At 41.7% G+C, this 21,326-nt stretch overlaps 1 protein-coding gene across 1 annotated transcript in view; it reads right to left on the reverse strand.

Annotated features, from left to right (window-relative positions):
• LOC138657926 (metalloprotease TIKI1-like) overlaps positions 1-21,326 on the reverse strand; it is a 220,955-nt gene that overhangs the window by 138,488 nt on the left and 61,141 nt on the right. The window lies entirely within an intron of this gene.

Here is a 21,326-nt window from a genome sequence, read left to right on the forward strand (position 1 = left end):
CAGGTGCGGCGACTGCACAGAAACGCTAAATTTTGCAAAAATATCACTGTTTGCAGCCCTCCTGAACGCAAATGTGAAAATGGCGTAATTAATGCAAAAGGAGTCCCAACCAAGTATTGAGTGCATTTACTGAACATACATTTTAGTAGGCCAACATTTCGGATTTTAGCCCGTTAGTGACCGAGCCAATTTGGTACTTTATGACCAGGCCAATTTTTACAATTCTGACCACTGTCACTTTATGTGATTATAACTCTGGAAAGCTTCAACGGATCCCGCTGATACTGAGAATGTTTTTTCATGACATATTGTACTTCATGTTAGCGGTAAAATGTCTGCAATATGGCTTGCGTTTATTTATGAAAAAAATGGAAATATAGCAAAAATGTTGCCATTTTCAAACTTTGAATTTTTATGCCCTTAAATCAGAGGTACAGTATGTCACACAAAATACTTAATAAATAACATTTCCCACATGTCTACTTTACATCAGCACAGTTTTGGAAACATTTTTTTTTCTTATTAGGAAGTTATAAGGGTTAAAAGTTGACCAGCGATTTCTCATTTTTCCAACACCATTTTTTTTAGGGACCACATCACATTTGAAGTCACTTTGAGGGATGTACATGACAGAAAATACCCAAAAGTGACACCATTCTAAAAACTGCAGCCCTCCAGGTGCTCAAAACCACATTGAGGAAGTTTATTAACCTTTTACGTGCTTTACAGGAACTGAAGCAACGTGGAAGGAAAAAAATGAACATTTAAGTTTTTTTTCACAAACATTTTACTTGAAAACCAATTTTTTTTTATTTTCACAAGTGTAAAAATAGAAAATGATCCACAAAAATTGTTTTGCAATTTCTCCTGAATACACTGATACCCGACAAGCACTGTTTGGCACACGGCAGAGCACGGAAGGGAAGGAGCACCGTTTAACAGTGGAAACCCCCCACAAGTGACAACATTTTGGAAACTAGACCCCCCAAAGGAACTTATCTCGATGTGTGATAAGCACTTTGAACCTCCAAGTACAGCACACAAGTTGATAACGTAAAGCCGTGAAAATAAAAAATCATATTGTTTCCACAAAAATTATTTTTCGCCCACAAATTTTTATTTTCCCAAGGGTAGCAGGAGCAATTAGACCACAAAAGTTGTTGTGCAATTTGTCCTGAGTATGCTGATGCCCGATATGTGGTGGGGAACCACTGTTTGGGTGCATGGCAGAGCTCGGAAGTGAGGTAGCACCATTTGACTTTTTGAACGCAAAATTGGCTGGAATCAATGGTGGCGCCATTTCGCATTTGGAGACCTCCTGATGTACCTAAACAGTGGAAATCCCCCAATTCTAACTCCAACCCTAACCCCAACACAACCCTAACCCTAATCCCAACCCTAACCATAATCTTAACCACAACTCTAACCCCAACACACCCCTAACCCTAATCCAAACTCTATTCATAACCCTAACCATAACCCTAACCCCAACACACCCCTAACCCTAAAGGTACCGTCACACATAACGATATCATTAACAATATTGTTGCTTTTTGTGACAAAGCAACGATATCATTAACAAAATCGTTATGCGTGACAGGGACCAACGATCAGGCCCCTGCTGGGAGATCGTTGGTCACTGGGGAAAGTCCAGGACTTTATTTCGTCGCTGGATCAGCCGCTGACATCGCTGAATCGGCGTGTGTGACGCCGATTCAGCGATGTCTTCCCTGGTAACCAGGGTAAACATCAGGTTACTAAGCGCAGGGCCGCGCTTAGTAACCCAATGTTTACCCTGGTTACCATTGTAAAAGTAAAAAAAAAAAACTACATACTTACATTCCTGTCACATTCCTCAGCGTCAGCTTCCCTGCGTCCCCCAGTGTCAGCGCCGGCCGGCCGTAAAGCAAAGCTCTGCTTTCCGGCCAGCGCTTACACAGTGCTGGGAAGCTGACGCTGGGGGACGCGACAGGAATGTAAGTATGTAGTGTTTTTTTTACTTTTACAATGGTAACCAGGGTAAACATTGGGTTATTAAGCGCGGCCCTGCGCTTAGTAACCCGATGTTTACCCTGGTTACCCAGGGACTTTGGGATCGTTGGTCGCTGGAGAGCTGTCTGTGTGACAGCTCTCCAGCGACCAAACAGCGATCAGCATCATTGTCTAGATCGCTGCAACGTCGCTTAATGTGACGGTACCTTAATCCCAACCTTAACCTTAACCACAAACCTAACCCTAACACACCTATAATCTAAATCTCAACCCTAACCCTAGCCCTAACACTAACCCTAATGCTAACCCTAACCCTAATGCTAACCCTTTATTCTTTTTCCTTAACTAAGGGGGTGATAAAAGGGGGGTAATTGACTATTCTTTTTATTTTGCTCACTGTGATAGGGTCTATCACAGTGATCAAAATTAATCAATAGGAAAAATTAACTATTGTTGCCGGGGCCCGGCTGGCAGATCTCGGTGGGCGCACTGCACATGCGGCTGCCAATTTTTCCCAGAAGAAGACTCCAGCGGCCTGGAGCACATCACGGGGGAAGGGGGGTGGCAGGGACTCCAGAGGTACAGGGTAGGTTCATTGGGGGACCCTATAAAATGGAAAATCAGACTTTTTTTTCCCATCACCATTATACCGTTAATAACGGCGATCGCAACAACGGGGTCAGTAAAAACCGACCCGAATCATGTTCTCTAGGGTCTAAGCTACCCCCGGCAGCCGAGACACAGAGACATCCTGACTCTGGGGGCCCTTTAACCTTAAACCTTAGCACCATTAAAAAGACATTAGTACCCTTAACTGCCGCCATTAAAAGGCGTATCGGTGGTTGTTAAGGGGTTAAAATAATTTTTCAAGCTGGTGTTAAAAAGTATTCTAATTTACTGAAATAATGACTTTTGGGTTCTCATTGGCTGTAAGCCAGAATCATCAACATTAACAGAAATATACACTTGAAATAGATCACTCTGTTTGTCATGACTCTATATGATAATATGTATAATATAATCTTTTTGTATTGAAGAACTGAAATAAACTTTTTGATGATATTCTACTTTTGTGATAAGCACCTGTATCTATCTACCCCATATCTATCACTATCTTTGCATATCTGTAACCTCTAAAAAGCTGTCATTTCTATTCTGCCTTCTATTCTGGTACGTGTCACATGGACAGCATACGGACGCCACATACATGTAAACAGATATGTCACACGCATCCACAACACTGATAACACCGGAACTAGCTTTTCCTGTATTGGTAAAAACAGAACGTGTGAAGGGGGCCTTAGAGATAGTAGTTTTAATCTGGGATAATAAAGGTAGCACACCCTATATAATGACATAAATGATAGACAAAGAGATTGCACTTATTAAAAATTGCAAAAGGCCGCATAGACATCTGAAGGTGGAGAATCCCATGAAGCACACAGAAGACACAATTCTTGATAAATCCATTTTGGCCTTCATCTTTGTTCTTACATCTGCGCAGCTGAACATTTTAAAGAGATTTCTAAAGCCTTGTGGATAATGAAATTCATTTTACCTGTCACATATGTCTATAACACTTTCTCTTTCTGCTAGGAAAATGTACATTATTCTGTGATTGCTGGCCATTTGTATTACCAATGGCATCAATGAAGTATATTACTGCATGGGCAAAAACAGATGTAAATGTCATTTTTGACAAGTGCAATTTGTGCCCGCATATCAAAAGAATGTAAGTAAAAGGATGGCACAAAAAATGTCTGTTTAGAAGGGGAGAAGAAAGTAGGCTGAAAAATACCTCACACAATCATCCGTAAAAGATCTGTGGATATTTTACCTACCTCAGCAACGTTCAGCAATTCTGGTTGGTCTGCAAGGGTATTTGAGGGCTAGGTACATAATGAGATTACCTCATCAGTGCTGACATGATATTATCCTTATCTATTTGGCTACTAATACCTCTAGGAATTCCCTTCCTATAATTTTGGCGACCATGCAACTTTTATAGTTGTTGACTGAATGTTTACTACGCCAAACACATGCCATGACATACTGTATGTAGAAACTTTTTATTACTAGTGTAAAGGGACTATATAAATGATATTACGAATATTGATTCAGTGTCTCAGCTCTAATCATCAATCACCATTTGTTTCACACTTTCCATACACAGTAGACTAATGTCAGGCGAGGCCACTGATAAAAAGCGGTTTGGCAGACAGTCCAATGTGCACATGGGCCTAGGTCATTTGTTTGTTGGGGAAGTTAAGGATTCAGCTTGTCAGATTTTGGACTGATGATGTTTTTGCTCTACCGGAGATAGGCTGCCACCAGAAATGTTGGGTGATGGCCCTCTAATAGAGAACACAGGAGCACTCCACTGAGATGACTGATGTCTGAACCATCGCTTGTCCGACAGCCTTCTATTATGTACAGTGAGGCATGCAGTGCTAAAGCCTGCTATATAGCGGGCTTTAGCACTGAATGTCCAAAGTTCTGAAGTCACACCACATTCAGGCTCATATTAAAGTCCTTGGTCGGTCTGACCCTAGCAGGGAGCCGGAAGAAGCTGGTTGCGAAACGTGCGTTGGGGTGAGGTGGGACGCTGGGTCTGCTGCAGGTAGATATTATTGTTGTCTTTGGTTACACTGATATATGTAATACTGTTGCACCTTATGCATGCTGAGGCAGCTAGCAGGTTACCAGGCAAGATATATGAATACGCTTACTACTCTGCAATGTGTGTCTTTTAGGTTATATTTATTCTATACATTATTATCCAGCCTCCCACCTTATGTTAGGGTGCTTGTGCACTTTTTTGCACTATTATTTATTTCTGTATAATAAAGCTTTTTGACTTTTACTCTAATCTGGATCTCTTCGTTTCGGCTCCCTGCTAGGGTCAGACCGAATAAGGTTATTATGTATTGGGAAGTGCCAGCTATATCCTTTGGACATTGGTGATTCATATTAAAGTCCTTCTCATTATTTATTGATTTATCTCACTTATATAGTGCCATTAATTCCACAACACTTTATAAACATCATGAGATTCACTCTCCGCATTGGGGTTCACAATGTAAATATGGAGTCAAAACGGATAGATGTTGGCTGAACAACTTAACACACACTAATGTTTTAGCTTGTAACATTGAAAAATAAAACAATGGCTTTAGCAGATATCACATGGATGCCCCATATGGCTTTCATTTTAACGGGATTGTCCACTGCACCTACTCGATTACTATATTCCTCCTTGCAAAATTAAAACAGCCTGTACTGCACTGTCACCATTCTAATGACGTAAATGCTGGTTCTCCCAGGACCTTGTTATGCCATGTGAGCCCTGCAGCCAATCAGCGGCAGTTAATGGGCCACTTCACTGTCATTGCCTTTGGCCATAGCTGACATCTGAAGCAAGTAGCAGCAGTTCTCACTTGTTTTGGATGTCAGTTTCATCTAAAGATAGGGAGAATGAAGCGGCCCGTGAGTGGCTGCTGATTGGCTGTAGGGCTCACATAATATGACGTGAGCCCAGGAGATCTGACGCACACATTGCTGCAACTGCACAGGCACCATAGAGAGTACAGGCTATATTATTTTATTTTTTATTATTATTTTATATGGGTATTTTATATTTTGTTGTCGGAATAACCAGGGAGCTCTAGCTATCCCTGGATTACTTCTGATGGTGAAGACGCCCGGGTGTGTACTTTGCTGACCTCCTCAATCAGCCCTATATCTGTCCCACTCCCCCACCACCCATGAAAGTGGGGAGTAATAGTGTATGTATATACACAAACCAGACTAACAAGGGAGGATGTATATAAATAAATTAAAATACGGAACATACAAATATGCACTCATAGACAAAATAGAGGAACACTGGGGAGAAAGGGTGGTAAACAAAATAGAAGAGGATGAGGAATCGCACACAGCAGAAACACCAAGCAACAATCGCAGATCAACACTACAAATGCCTCTACCAACAACCAACATCTCCACTCCACACCATGTAGTGCAGGACTAACACTGGTCATTCAGACTGCCAGAGGCGAGTATATATAGGAGAGGGGAGTGGCCAATACTGAACAGCTGAGATCATCCAAGCAGGAAGGCTTCAGAAACTCTAAGTTGAACAGTTTAACCCCTGGACTGCTAACAGAAACCTGCACCATTTAATATGAAGGGAAAGTGCTTGTTATCAGTGCAGGAGTATATCAAATCAGATGCTGTGGTGTTCTGGCCCTTCTCTGTTGTGTTATACCAGGGACAATCGGGTAATATAGTAATTGAGAAGGGGCTGTCCAAGTAGTGGACAACCCCTTTAAGCTAATTAAGCAAAAAGTTACAAACCCACCATTACAAAATTGCATGTATATTGAGTAGCCACTCTTTTTGCTCCATTTTTTAAAAAATCTAAAACACATGGTTCTAGCTACCCTTTTACCGGTGAACCAGGAGTCGTATTGTGAATTCCTGTAAATTCTGTTTCATTTGTTTGTGCCAAAATGTTTCCTGGCAATAGGTTTATAGTTAGAACTATACATATAGGAATGTATCAATAATAACAGCTCACATTTAAAAAAAGAGAATGTTTCTCCTTTTATGTCTGCGAAATCTATTAAAAGTCATTCATGCTTATAAAGTGAATTTAACACGTCTTCTAATAGGGTTACATTGCCTTTCACTTTTCAATGACTGCAAGAATATGCTGGTCCCTTTTCCTTGTACTCATTGTTGGGCGCTTAGTCTGAAAGGGGGTTGGGATAGAGAGAGTTTAGAGTACAGCAGATGCCTTTTTTTGTCAAAGACAAAAGACCCACTGCTACCATCTCCACTTTTCAGAACTTTCATCCGACTTGGATCAAAGCTACACTTTACATATGAAAGGGTTATAACATTATGCAACTCAAATTAGCCAATCGCCACCCCGCCAGCATTGACGTCTACACAACTAAACTCTCACATCTGCTCACATATTCTGTTTCTTTACTTTCTTCTCCAAAAGGGTTGAAAGCCATTTAACTTCTTTATTGATAGTTTCAGAAACATGGTGAACTCTTGTAAACGGCTTAGTACAGAATGAAACCTTCAGAGTTCCTGCATATACATTCTTACAATTCTGCTTCCAACATGGATATCGAATAGTAATGTTTGATTTTCAGTCAATACCTGAAGCATCTACAATAATGCCATACAATGGCTACAAAGTCATTAATCTGACTTTGTTATGTTAATACGGCCCAGTCTTTAAAAAAAATGCCTTCAAACCAAGGAATAACAAGCATTTCCTGTGATTTAGGCCCTGTAATACTATTGAAACTGACAGCTGGGCATACCCTCCTAGACTTGAGGCCACCTAAAAGATTCCTCGTTTGACAACCTTGAAAGCCACAGTAATGAAGTCCTGTCACAGTTAAGAAATGTCTTATCATTTCATGGTAGAAGAAGGGAGAAAATTATATTATTTTTAAAAAAGCTAAGCATAGCTGATTTGTGCCTGCAGGCACAAATAAATAAGGACTATAGAAATATAAACTGCAGGTATGCTAGTTTCTATGTAGATGTGTGATTACTGAGGCCCAACGAAGAGTATCACAACTCCATCTGTAATACCAAATTCACAGTGGTCACAGGTCATCACCATAAGGAGCCTAAGTATACAGTTGTGAGCTGATATTAATAGCCTGGGAAGCTCCATGGGCATTACCTCCTTCCAAAGCTATAAACATCGGCCCCCTCTGCTGGTTACGAAAATTATGAGGGAGCCCACGCCATATTTTCAGAAAAATTATCTTTTATTAATTAAATACATGTACAGTAAGCTGCACACACACTGTACTAATTGTATTTGTCACTGACATCTACATATCCATCTATACCATTTGCATTTACTGTATGTAATCCATCTATTCTATCCTGTCGGCTCCTGCTGTGATTTTACACTACACGGCTGCTGAATTGCAGACTTTTCTTCTATCTACAGTTGTGCTCAAAAGTTTACATATCCCTACAGAATTTTTGCTTTCTTGGCCTTTTTTCAGATAATATGAATGATAACACCAAAACCTTTTTCTCCACGCAAGGTTAGTGGTTGGGTGAAGCCATTTATTGTCAAACTACTGAGTTTTCTCTTTTTAAATGATAATGACAACCCAAAACATCCAAACGACCCTGATCAAAAGTTCACATACCCCATTTCTTAATACCATTTATTGCCCCCTCTAACATCAATGACAGCTTGAAGTCTTTTGTAGTAGTGGTGGATGATGTTGTTTATTTTCTGAGATGGCAAAGCTGCCCACTTTTCTTGGCAAAAAGCCTCCAGTTCCTGTAAATTCCTGGGCTGTCTAGCATGAACTGCGCACTTGAGATCTCCCCAGAGTGGCTGAATGATACTGAGGTCAGGAGACTGAGATGGCCACTCCAGAACCTTCACTTTGTTCTGCTGTAGCCAATGACAGGTCGACTTGGCCTTGTGTTTTGGATAGTTGTCATATTTGAATGTACAGGTACGTCCCATGCTCAGCTTCCGGGCTGATAAGTGAAATTTGCCTCCAGTGTTTGCTGGTAATGTGCTGCATACATCTTTTCTTCAACTTTGACCAAATTTCCAGTGCCTTTGTAGCTCTCACATCCCCAAAACATCAACAATCCACCTCAGTGCTTTACAGCAGGAATGGTATTGGAGATTGAGGACTCTCAATTCTAAATATGCTTCAAAAGTCTATGCCTGATGAAGACACTGGAATAGTCTCGAAAGCTTGCAATTTGTTACCATCTTTTCAGTTAGCCTTTAAAAGTTATCAACCACTGAGGACTCTCAATTCTAAATATTTTTCAGCTATTATGCACACACACTGATTAAAAGCAAACAGGTCACAGGTGAGGAGGTTACCTTTAGTAGCCATTCAAACCCATTTGTGTCACCTGTGCATGTTATTAGGCCAAAATCACCAGGGTATGTGAACTATTGATCAGGGTCATTTGGATGTTTTGGGTTGTCATTATGATTTCAAAAGAGAAAACACAGTTGTTTGATAATAAATGGCTTGACCCAACCACTAACCATGAGTGGAGAAAAAGTTTTGATGTTATCATTCATATTCTCTGAAAAAAGGCCAAGTAGGCAAAAATTCTGCCGGGTGTGTAAACTTTTGAGCACAACTGTAAATATCTATGTAATATATATATATATATATATATACATATATGTATGTGTGTGAGTCACTGACATCTAACAGAAAATGTGCAATCTGTATTCAAACAAAAATTGACAGGTGCATAAGTATGGGCACCCTTATCATTTTCTTGTTTTAAATATGCCTACCTACTTTTTACTGACTTACTAAAGCACTTTTTTTGGTTTTCTAACCTCATTGAGCTTTGAACTTCATAGCCAGGTGTATGCAATCATGAGAAAAGCTACTTAAAGTGGCCACTTGCAAGTTGTTCTCCTGTTTGAATCTCCTCTGAAGAGTGGCATCATGTGCTCCTCAAAACAACTGTCTAATGATCTGAAAACAAAGATTATTCAACATAGTTGTTCAGCAGGGGAAGGATACAAAAAGCTGTCTCAGAGGTTTAACCTGTCAATTTCCACTGTGAGGAACATAGTAAGGAAATAGAAGAACACAGGTACAGTTCTTGTTAAGGCCAGAAGTGGCAGGCCAAGAAAAACATCAGAAAGGCAGAGAAGAAGAATGGTGAGATCAGTCAAGGACAATCCTCAGACCACCTCCAGAGAGCTGCAGCATCAACTTGCTGCAGATGGTGTCACTGTGCATCAATTAACTATACAACACACTTTGCACAAGGAGAAGCTGTATGGGAGAGTGATGCGAAAGAAGCCGTTTCTGCAAGCACGCCACAAACAGAGTCGGCTGAGGTATGCAAAAGCACATTTGGAGAAGCCAATTTCTTTTTGGAAGAAGGTCCTGTGGACTGATGAAACCAAGATTGAGTTGTTTGGTAATACAAAAAGGCATTATGCATGGTGGCCAAAAAACAGAGCATTCCAAGAAAAACACTTGCTACCCACAGTAAAATTTGGTGTAGGTTCCATCATGCTTTGGGGCTGTGTGGCCACTGCCGGCACCGGGAATCTTGTTAAAGTTGAGGGACGCATGGATTCCTCTCAGTATCAGCAGATTCTTGACAATAATGTTCATGAATCAGTGACAAAGTTGAAGGGGATGGATCTTTCAGCAAGACAATGATCCAAAACACTGCTCCAAATCTACTCAGGCATTCATGCAGAGGAACAATTACACTGTTCTGGAATGGCCATCCCAGTCCCCAGACCTGTATATCATTGAACATCTGTGGGATCATTTGAAGAGGGCTGTCCATGCTCGGCGACCATCAAACTTAACTGAACTGTAATTGTTTTGTAAAGAGGAATTGTCAAAAATACCTTCATCCAGGATCCAGGAACTCATTCAAAGCTACAGGAAGCAACTAGAGGCTGTTATTTTTGCAAAAGGAGAATCTACTAAATATTAATGTCACCTTTATGGTGGGGTGCCCATACTTATGCACCTGTCAAATTTTGTTTGAATGCAGATTGGGCTGTGCTGGTGGCGCAGTGGTTAGCATTGCAGTGCTGGAGTCCTGGGTTCAAACCCCACCAAGGACAACATCTGGAAAGTGTTCTGGGGATTTATTATGATGGAATATAGGCTGAACTGGATGGACAAATGTCTTTTTTCGGCCTTTCTAACTATGTTACTATGTTACTATGTAGATTGCACATTTTCTGTTAGATGTCAGTGACTCACACACATACATACATGTATATATATATATATATTACATAGATATTTACAGTTGTGCTCAAAAGTTTACTCACCCCGCAGAATTTTTGCCTACTTGGCCTTTTTTCAGAGAATATAAATGATAACATCAAAACTTTTTCTCCACTCATTTCAAGGCAGAAACTGTACTGTCCAATAAAACAGAAGAAAAGTGCGGCACTCACCCTTGTAAGCTGTAGAATTCGTGTTCTTTTATTTGGAAAGTGACGAAAAAATTATAAGATACATCCGTTAGGACATCAGGTCAGATTCGAGGGTGCGGGAATGGAGAATGGAGTCTTTTCTCCATTCCCGCACCCTCCAAATAAAAGAACACGAATTCTACAGCTTACAAGGGTGAGTGCCGCACTTTTCTTCTGTTTTATTGGACTATTTTGGCTATATGCTTTCAGTGCAGGTCACCACATGCCCAGCGTTTTCGTGACACCTGCATATGTGGTCAGTTTGATATAGAGTTCTAGTCCTTATGTAGATATACTCTTCTAGTGCCGTCCCTTTCTATATTTCTGCTTTGCCTTGAGAAACTTTACTGTGCCCAGCAGTTATTAGATATATGAAACTTAAATAGTTGTTGCAAAAAAACAATTTTTATAAAACATTAAAGCTTAAGATTAATAGGGGTGCCCAAACTTTTTGATATAACTGAATCTATTCTATCTATTCTATTCTAACCTGTCAGTGTGATATTACTGTATGCGGCAGATGAATTGCCTGCTTTTCAAAGGACATCGGTGCATAGACATCGACTAGCACTCGCATGGTCTGAGTGCTGTGCGATTTTTTTTTTTCTTGCACCCAAAGGCTTGCACTGGCGAGTCTCGGACGAATCTCTGTGACAATCACAGCATGCTGCGATTTTAAGAGCATGCTGAATATGCTCGAGAAAATAAAGGGTGATTTGAGCTGCCCCATAGATTAACACTGGGCCGAGTGCTATGCGATGTTTTCTCGCATAGCACTCGCCCGTATTCCACGGTAGTGTGACTCTGGCCTAATAACAAGCATTACTAACTGGTTAGTAGCAATTTTACAATCCAGTCTTTGTACCAATGGCCGTCTGGATGCAACAAGTGTGCAGCAATATAATCGATTACCTCCTAAAGCTAGCAGGAATAATAGCTACACCAGACGACAGCACACAGCTGCTTTGCAAACTAAATGACAAATGCCTCTAGGAAATTGCTAGGAACCTTTTTCCTGGAGTCTAATGTTATCATATATCAGACAAGAAAAAATGAGTGTAACACACATTACAAACAAGCACAAGCAGGCTCCAGACAGCATTCCTTGGGATCAGTGAACATGAAGACTTATTGCTCACAATCTTTGAAAAAGCCAATAATGCATAAACAGTGAAGACAAATAAAAGATGAGCAGAGCTCTTCCCATCCTATGAATGACATCAGGGCGCATTCATCACAGTGTCACATTTATTCTGCCTGAGATAGAAATCACTTGTTGTGTACTAGCATCGCTGATCGTACTTGGCGTAACCAGCCACGCCGAAAAACATAAGTGACATTCTTCTCCGAAGCTGTACTGAAACGTCCAGTAAATAATTCAATAATAAGTGACTTAAAATGAAGAATCTGATAGGACATACACAGATACCACTATATTTTATATCAGTAAATAATGAGTAATTAGCAATACTAGAAGGCAGGTCCTGAGAATGGTCTCCTATCATCAGTTTTGACAACTCTAAACTATTATAGCTGTTGTATAACGGCCTAGAGAAGCATTGTTCAACATATTCATGTAGAACAACAGTAATAAAGCATATCTTATACAAATGACTTGGTGCTCTGCACTGTATAGAAATGACTTGGTGCTCCTTGAGCAGTCAAGTGTCTTGTGATCTTGGAGCCAACCCCTTTCTATGTTGGCTTATCTAATGAAGGGAACAGTGGATAAAGCAGAAGGTGTTAGGGTACCGTTGCTTTTTGTGACGTAGCAACGATATCGTTATCCAGCACTTTATTTTGTCGCTGGATCTCCCGCTGACATCGCTGAATCGGCGTGTGTGACGCCGATGTCTTCAGCGATGTCTTCACTGGTAACGAGGGTAAATATCGGGTTACTAAGCGCAGGGCCGTGCTTAGTAACCCGATGTTTACCCTGGTTACCGTTGTAAATGTAAAAAAACAAACACTACATACTTACATTCCTGGTGTCTGGTCATGTCCCCCGCCTTCAGCTTCCCGCACTGACTGGTGAGCGCCGGCCAGCCGTAAAGCAAAGCACAGCGGTGACGTCACCGCTGTGCTTTACGGTCGGCGCTCAGTCAGTGCTGGAAGCTGAAGGCGAGGGACCTGACCAGACACCGGGAATGTAAGTATGTAGTGTTTGTTTTTTTACATTTACAACGGTAACCAGGGTAAACATTGGGTTACTAAGCACGGCCCTGCGCTTAGTAACCCGATGTTTACCCTGGTTACCCGGGGACTTCAGGATCATTGGTCGCTGGAGAGCTGTCTGTGTGACAGCTCTCCAGCGACCAAACAGCGACGCTGCAGCGATCGACATCATTGTCGGTATCGCTGCAGCGTCGCTTAGTGTGACGGTACCATTAGTAATATCTATCCATCCCGTTACGGCCTGTTTCACACATCAGTTTTTAGCTGTCAGGCACAATCTGGCTAATTTTCAAAAAAAAGGATCCGTTGCAAATTGTGAAAATCTGATGCAACGGATCTGTTTTTTTGCTGGATCCTTTTTTTTTAACCTTGGGATAGAATTTGGACTCCCTGTTCCGGGGACGAGAGAGAGAGAGAGAGAGAGAGAGAGACAGTTCAAGCCACATGTCCAGCTTAGATAGCCAATAGTTGGACCTAGTGTGAGCCTCCCTTGTTTCTCCTTCTTGGTTGTTCAAGCACCTATACTATGACTTTTTGTACTAATTGTTCAACTAGGTACGACTGGTATTGCACCATTTTACTAGCCCTCTTCACTGTAGGAAGGAGAGATGGAAAGATCTCCTTGTAGTGTGGATCGAGAAGGGTGAACAAACAGTAATCAGTGTTGGCCAAAATGTGTATGACACAAGGGTCATGGGAAAGGCAGTGAGACATAAAGACAACAATGTGTGCCAGACTCCCAAGAAGGCAACACTTCCCTGTCCTCTCCAGGAGGAAGACTCTCCATCTCCTTCTCCTCTTCAGCCCATCCATGCTGTACAGACGGAATGATGCTGGTGTGGGTAGTACCCTCTGTAGCGCAGGCAACAATCTTCTGTTGCTTCTCCTCCTTAGCCTCCTCCTCCTCATTATCACCCAATGAGAAGATGACATGAGACTGGGATGGATAATATCACCCTGTGTAGTTTCTTTCTCCATCTCCACCTGGTCCACGTGCAAAGCTTAATCTCTAATTGTGAACAGCGAGCTTTTGAGTAGACACAGAAACGGGATGTTTATGTTGATTATGGCATAATTGCCACTCACCATCTTGGTTGATTCCTCAAAGTTTTGTAGAACCTCACAGATGTCAGGCATCCATGCACACTCATCCGTTGTCGTGTGCGGAGGCTGACCGGAATACCAATGGGCTTGTGGCAGCTGGTATTCAACTACTGCCCTCTGCTGCTCACAAAGCCTTGCCAACATATGTAATGTGGAGATCCAGCATGTGGTCACGTCGCACCTCAGTCATTGAGCTGGCATTTGCAAGTGCTACTCCAGCACTGCCAGACAGGCGGGAGCAGCTGTAGCTGACTTGCGGAAATGGGCGTACACGCGGCGTATCGTCACAAGTAGCTCAGGCATAACTGGGTAGGTTTCCAGAAACTACTGAACCACTAAGCTGAACGTGTGGACCAGCCATGGGGCGTGTACGAGTTTGTCAAGCTTCAGAGCCACCACCAGGTTATGGTCATTATTTCACATGACCATGCCTGGATCTAGGTTCAGTGGCGAGAGCCACAGAGCTGTCTAGTCTGTTAATCAACTGTGTGGTCAGTGTGCTGTTTATCACCTAAAAAAAATAGTTTCTGCAGTGCTTGTTGCCGCTTCACTGAGGCAGTCCTGCAGTGCTTCCAGCATGGGATTGATACAGATGACGTGATCCGAGATGACAATTCAGAGATGGAGGATGAGGAGTGGGTGCAGGAAAAGGTGTAGGAGGTGGAGAAAACCCTGATGGAACTAGGCCCGCAATCCTTGGTATTGGTAGCATGTATGCCACCTTATGGTCCAACTTGGTCTCGGCCTCCAATAAGTTCATCCACTGTAGCTTCCCTGGCCAGATGCATTATGTCAACGTGACGGTCATTAAGTGGTTCTTCCCAGTAACTGGGTTAGTCAGGCATGGGTGATGTTATGGGACACGTGCTGGTGTAAGGCAGGAATGTAACACATGAGGTTGTGGCAAGCCTCAGTGTCCACAGGTTTAACCGGCAACATTTCCAAGGCAATCAGTCTGGAAAAGTGCCCATTCTGCAACCTGGATGGGGGATTGTCAAGCACATAGCACAGGGGAAATGACACTATTGTCACCCGCAAACACTGATTGCTGATCCATGTGTTTGGCCCACCTAGTCAGGTGTTTTGATTACATGTGCCAGAGCATGCTAGTGGTGGTCAGGCTGGCAGTGGTCAGGCCCCTACTGATCTTGGTACTCAGGTTGTAAATGGCTATTCTTTTATAGTCCGCACTTTTTTTAAAAAAGTGTCAGACTGGTCAACACCTTATCCTTGACCTGTGAACTTGAAGCGTGTGGGTGCCCTGGTGAACAGTTTCCTGCCTTCTCCTTCTTGCCACCCCACTGTCTCTTCCTGCCTGTTGCAGTGCTGCTGATCACTCCCTCTCTGTGCTGCTCTCGTCGCTCTGCATAGCACCTTCCCAGGTTGGTTCAGTGACTTCATTGTTCACCACCTCATCTTCCACTTTCCTACTCTGGTCCTCTTGACTTGTTGACTTAACAACATCACTTCTTGGCAACTGTGTCTCATCATCATATATCTTTTGAGACACTAATTGCAGTTTCCTGTTGTTGTCTTCTTTTGACCATGGCTTCTCAAATATTTAGGCATCACTACACATAATCTGCTCATGTCCCTATTGAATTGTGCAGAGCAAGAGGCCAGAAACCAATAAATGGAAATGTAAAAAGCTCCTTGGAGTGTCTGAGTGTGGGATCTCTTGTCTCCTGGAAGTCGCCATAGTGGGAGGAAGGAGGATCAGGGTGAGGGTTATGTGGTCTAAACTCTTGGCTAGTGAGACTGGACCATGTGGAAGACAGGGTAGAGATGGTGTCCAATGCCCCCATGCACAGTGGGACAGAAAGCTAGGTCTCGTGGATGAGTGTGTTTGCTGTGCTCCCGCAGCAGGCACAGTTTGACCTGGCCCACGGCCTCAGCATTCACCATCAGCAGCACGTCCACTTCCCTGTCCCTTACCGCATACCTTGCATATTTTAAATTGGGTATATAATATATAACTGCAGACTTTATGATATTTATATGGAAAAGAAAATATGTAGCCCTAAAAAGCACTTTTTGCTTAATGGTGCAGCAGTGGTATATAAGTACTGCAATAGCAATATTAAACCCTACCTATATGTCTCTAATCCAAAACTATCGCTCCTCCACCAGCTATCCCCACACTAAATGCAGGTAACAGCATTTTTACTAGAGAAAGGACAGTATGCAGCACTGAAAAGGACTTTTATTTTAATGGTGCAGCAGTGGTATACAAATACTGCAATATCAATATTATCCCCTTCATGACCAGAGGTATTTTTGTTATTGCATTTTCGTTTTTTACTCCCCTTCTTCCCAGAGCCATAACGTTTTTATTTTTTCGTCAAAATGGCCATGTGAGGGCTTGTCTTTTGCTGGACAAGTTGTACTTTTTGAATCACACCATTGGTTTTCACATATTGTGTACTGGAAAATGGGAAAAAAAATTCCAAGTGCAGTGAAATTGCAAAAAAGTGTAATTCCACAGTTTTTTTTTCCATGTTCGCTGAATGCTAAAAGGGACCTGCAATTATGATTCTCCACATCATTGCTAGTTTATAGACACCAAACATGTCTAGGTTCTTTTTTATTTAAGTTGTGAAAAAAAAATCCAAACTTTGGTAAAAGAAAAAAATTGCACCATTTTCTGAGACCCGCAGCGTCTCCATTTTTCGTAATCTAAGGCTGGGTGAGGACTTATTTTTTGCTGGTCAAGCTGACATTTTTATTGATACAATTTTGGTGTAGATACGATCTTTTGATCGCTAGTTATTGCACTTTATTGCAATGTAGCGGCGACAAAAAAAAATGTAATTCTGATGTTGAATTTTTTCTCATTATGCCGTTTAGCAATTGGGTTAATTCTTTTTTTATATTGATATATTGGGCGATTCTGAGTGCGGTGATACCAAATATGTGTATATTTGATTTTTTTATTGTTTTATCTTGAATGAGGCAAAATAGGGGTAATTTGAACTTTTATTTTTTTTAATTTTTTAAATATTTTTAAAAATATTTTCTTTTTACTTTTTACATGCTTCAATAGCCTCCATGGGAGACTAGAAGCTACAGTTGTCTGATCATCTGTGCTACACACAGGCGCTGATCAGATCGCCTGTGTGTAGCAGAAATGCTCACTTGCTATGAGCGTCAACCACCTGGCGGCGCTCATAGCAATCTGGCTATGACAACCACAGAGGTCTCCAAGAGACCCTGGTTGTCATGCCAACCCATTGGTGACCTGCGATCATGTGATGGGTCACCGATGGGCGGGATTTCTGGCGCGCTTACGGTAAGCACGAGTTAAATGCAGCTGTCAGAGATTGACTGCAGCATTTATCAGGTTAACAGCTGCGAGTGCATTGCATTTCCACCCTCAGCTGTTAGAGGCACATGTCAGTTGTTGAAAACAGCTGACATGTTATGGGAAAGATGTGGGCTCAGTGCTGGAGGATTCTGACATGGGCGTACTATTACGTCCATCGTTGGAAAGGGGTTAAACCCTGCCTCTATGCCTGCTCTAAAATGAGCTCTCCCTCTTATAACAACCTTCCCTGAACTGCTTCCAGATGACAGTGTGCTCATCACTGCGTCATCTGCTCTTATATAATACTTGATGCGGCTGGCCAATCACAGTGATGCCAGTAGCCAACATTGCTTCAGCATTAACATGCATGGCGAGCAATCCTTGCATATTCATTAGCTATCTAACAGGCCCGAAATATGCAGGGTGAGGACTCGAGCATGGCGCTCAAGCACCCGCGATACTCAAGTAACGAGCAAACTCAAGGACCCCAATGCTTGATCGAGTATTGAGCAGTGGCGAGCACGTCACTGCGATTTACCAATCTAATCTAAATATTATACTTCATTGAATAAATGTTTGTTTTCTCAAGACTGCTGTCATCCTTGTTTTTCATCTCTTATTTGTTGCTTTTTTGGATCTAAATCAACCAATAAAAAGAATATTGATCAAAACAATATGAAAGAAGTAACAGATCTAACAGATGCATCTCTCTGTTCTGGTGCTGAAAATCTAATGCACACTCTTTGTTGAACATGGTTAATGGCTTTCTACAGTTAACAGAAGCTTATCTTATCTAAGTAGGCTTCACATTCACAGAAACTTCCTTTTTCCCTAATTGCTTGTTTTTCTCTTCAGACAAGATTAGCCATAAAAACATTCATTTGCATGCAGCTTCTTTACAGTAAGGGTACCGTCACACTATACGATTTACCAACGATCACGACCAGGGATACGACCTGGCCATGATCGTTGGTAAGTCGTAGTGTGGTCGCTGGAGAGCTGTCACACAGACAGCTCTCCAGTGACCAACGATGCCGAGGTCCCCGGGTAACCAGGGTAAACATCGGGTTACTAAGTGCAGAGCCGCGCTTAGTAACCCGATGTTTACCCTGGTTACCAGCGTAAAAAAAAACCAAACAGTACATACTTACATTCCGGTGTCTGTCCCTTGCCGTCTGCTTCCCGCACTCACTGACTGCCGGCCGTAAAGTGAAAGCACAGCACAGCAGTGACGTCACCGCTGTGCTCTGCTTTCACTTTACGGCCGGCAGTCAGTGAGTGCGGGAAGCAGACGGCAAGGGACCTGACGGACACCGGAATGTATGTATGTACTGTTTTTTTTTTTTTACATTTACGCTGGTAACCAGGGTAAACATCGGGTTACTAAGCGCGGCCCTGCGCTTAGTAACCCGATGTTTACCCTGGTTACAAGCGAACACATCGCTAGATCGGTGTCACACACACCGATCCAGCGATGACAGCGGGAGATCCAGCGACGAAAGAATGTTCCAAACGATCTGCTACGACGTACGATTCTCAGCAGGATCCCTGATCGCTGCTGCGTGACAGACACAGCGATATCGTATGGATATCGCTGGAACGTCACAAATCGTACCGTCGTAGCGCCAAAAGTGCCACTGTGTGACGGTACCCTAAATATCACTATTCTGCCTTTCAAGAGCCATCAGATTATCATCCATATTTCTAAGTAGAATTGATTTTTGAAACCCACTCATCCATTGACCTTATCAGATCATGATTTGTAAGATTTTTCCTCTACAGTACATATTTGACCTTGCCATAAGGCTTCCGACCAAGTAAAATTCTTAGTAAAACTAAGGTCAAATATATGTCATTGCTCAGGCCCATTTCACACGTCTATGAAATACTGACCATGCTCACATTGTAATACATGGCTAGACCGCTAAGGTCTCGTACACTAAATTAACTGTCATATATGCCTATGACGATGTTATTTTAGGTAAATAATGGGATTGGGCACTGTATTGCAATACGAGCACTGTTTGTGTTTCACGGACATGTGAAACCGGAGTTATGCTTTTTTCATGTGAAATTTAGGTTGAGTGTTAGAGTGCTCTAACACTGCGCTTTGACCTCTGTTTTTTGGTCCCATCGAGGCTTACGGCTGAACCCGTTGCAAAACGGGATTAAGGTGTATGCGCCAACGATGCCATTGACTATAATGGTGTGATGGAGTCAACGTGTGCTCTGTCTTGGTCGTGCATCATTTTTCGGGCGTATACGCCTACTTAAGGTGGACTCTCAGACACAGCCTGCTAATTAAACTCTAAATAAATGCTATTATGATTGAAAATGATTCATTATTGTATCTGCCAAAGAGCATTAGTGACATTTTGGAGATATGTATATACAAATACGGTGGAGAGAGAACATGTTTAATTGATTTCAAGCAAGGAACACCATTATGCAAAACAAGGTGCCAACTTTTAGAGTGTGTACTTAGTCTAGAGATGATATATAATTTTTAACCACATAGTAAGGGAATGGTGAGTGCTAAACTCAGCAGTGAGAAAGACAGACACATAATTATGTTTGGCCAACAAGATATGCCTTATGATCAAAATTTCAACAGTATAGCAAAATGTAAACCATCTGGGTTAATGAATGTTCAACTTTAGTTTAAAAATTGACTTATCACAATTTATTTAACAGAAAAATTATTTTCATGTTATATCCGAGGTGGTGCATTTAGTCTGTTATTACAAGTATCATTGGGGAGCATGTTTAACATGTGAAATTATATGGTATGCTCTATCAAAAAGAAAAATATGCCGCAAAAAATATAGCCAATATCAGTAGTGATACAACCCAAAAAGTTAAAACAAAATTCAACTAATACTGGATATTAATTAAAGAAAGCTGAAACTGGAGATCTGTTCCAGCATCTCAACACTGATCTGACTGGGAACCGTTTCCTAGATAGCAAGTGACCATTGTCTCCTCAATCATCCACCTTCTGTTCTGTGTTATTGTTACCTCTACAGCTCATCTCCTCCTCCCCTCATAGGCTCCTATCTGTCCCAATGATGGGCTTTTCACAGTCAAATATTTTCACAGCTGTCACCTTTCACAAGATACCTTCTGGTGATTTCCACCCTCTGATAACTTTCAGGGCTAAAAGGTGAGAAATCTGTGAATGTTGGCCTGTTCTTTTGTAGATAAAATTACCAAGACTTGGGAGATATTCAATCTTTTGTGCAAAGTGACAGACTTTTTGTTCTGCACAGTAATGAGTATGTATAACTGATCAATTATAGATGCAAAGGTAGAAACGAAATAAAGTCAGACAACTGTGACTTAATTTCTTTCCTGGTATATATTCTGCTTACCATTTTGCAAACGTAAAACCCGAAGTAAGAACATAGACATTAGCAAACATTCCTTGACCAATGAATGGCCTATTACTTGTAACGCTGCAGGGTATATGTCTATCTATTTTTTCAAATTTGGATTTTCTAAAAAAAAAAAAAAACAACTAAATATAGTGGAGCATTATATATTGGCAATACCCAGAGCTGAGCTGTCAACCCAATTTCTCCAAAGACTTAGATGGCTCCAGTGTTTGAAAGATATTTCCCAGGAGAACAAAGGATTGGACATGAATGGAAAGAATATTAGATATAGTACACTGTTAAAGTGGTATATCCAAACTCCATCCATGTTTTATATGAGATATGGCACTCAAAATTTGGAGCGTATAAGCAGGAC

This window comes from Ranitomeya imitator, chromosome 1, assembly GCF_032444005.1.
Source record: "Ranitomeya imitator isolate aRanImi1 chromosome 1, aRanImi1.pri, whole genome shotgun sequence".
Taxonomy (NCBI): domain Eukaryota; kingdom Metazoa; phylum Chordata; class Amphibia; order Anura; family Dendrobatidae; genus Ranitomeya; species Ranitomeya imitator.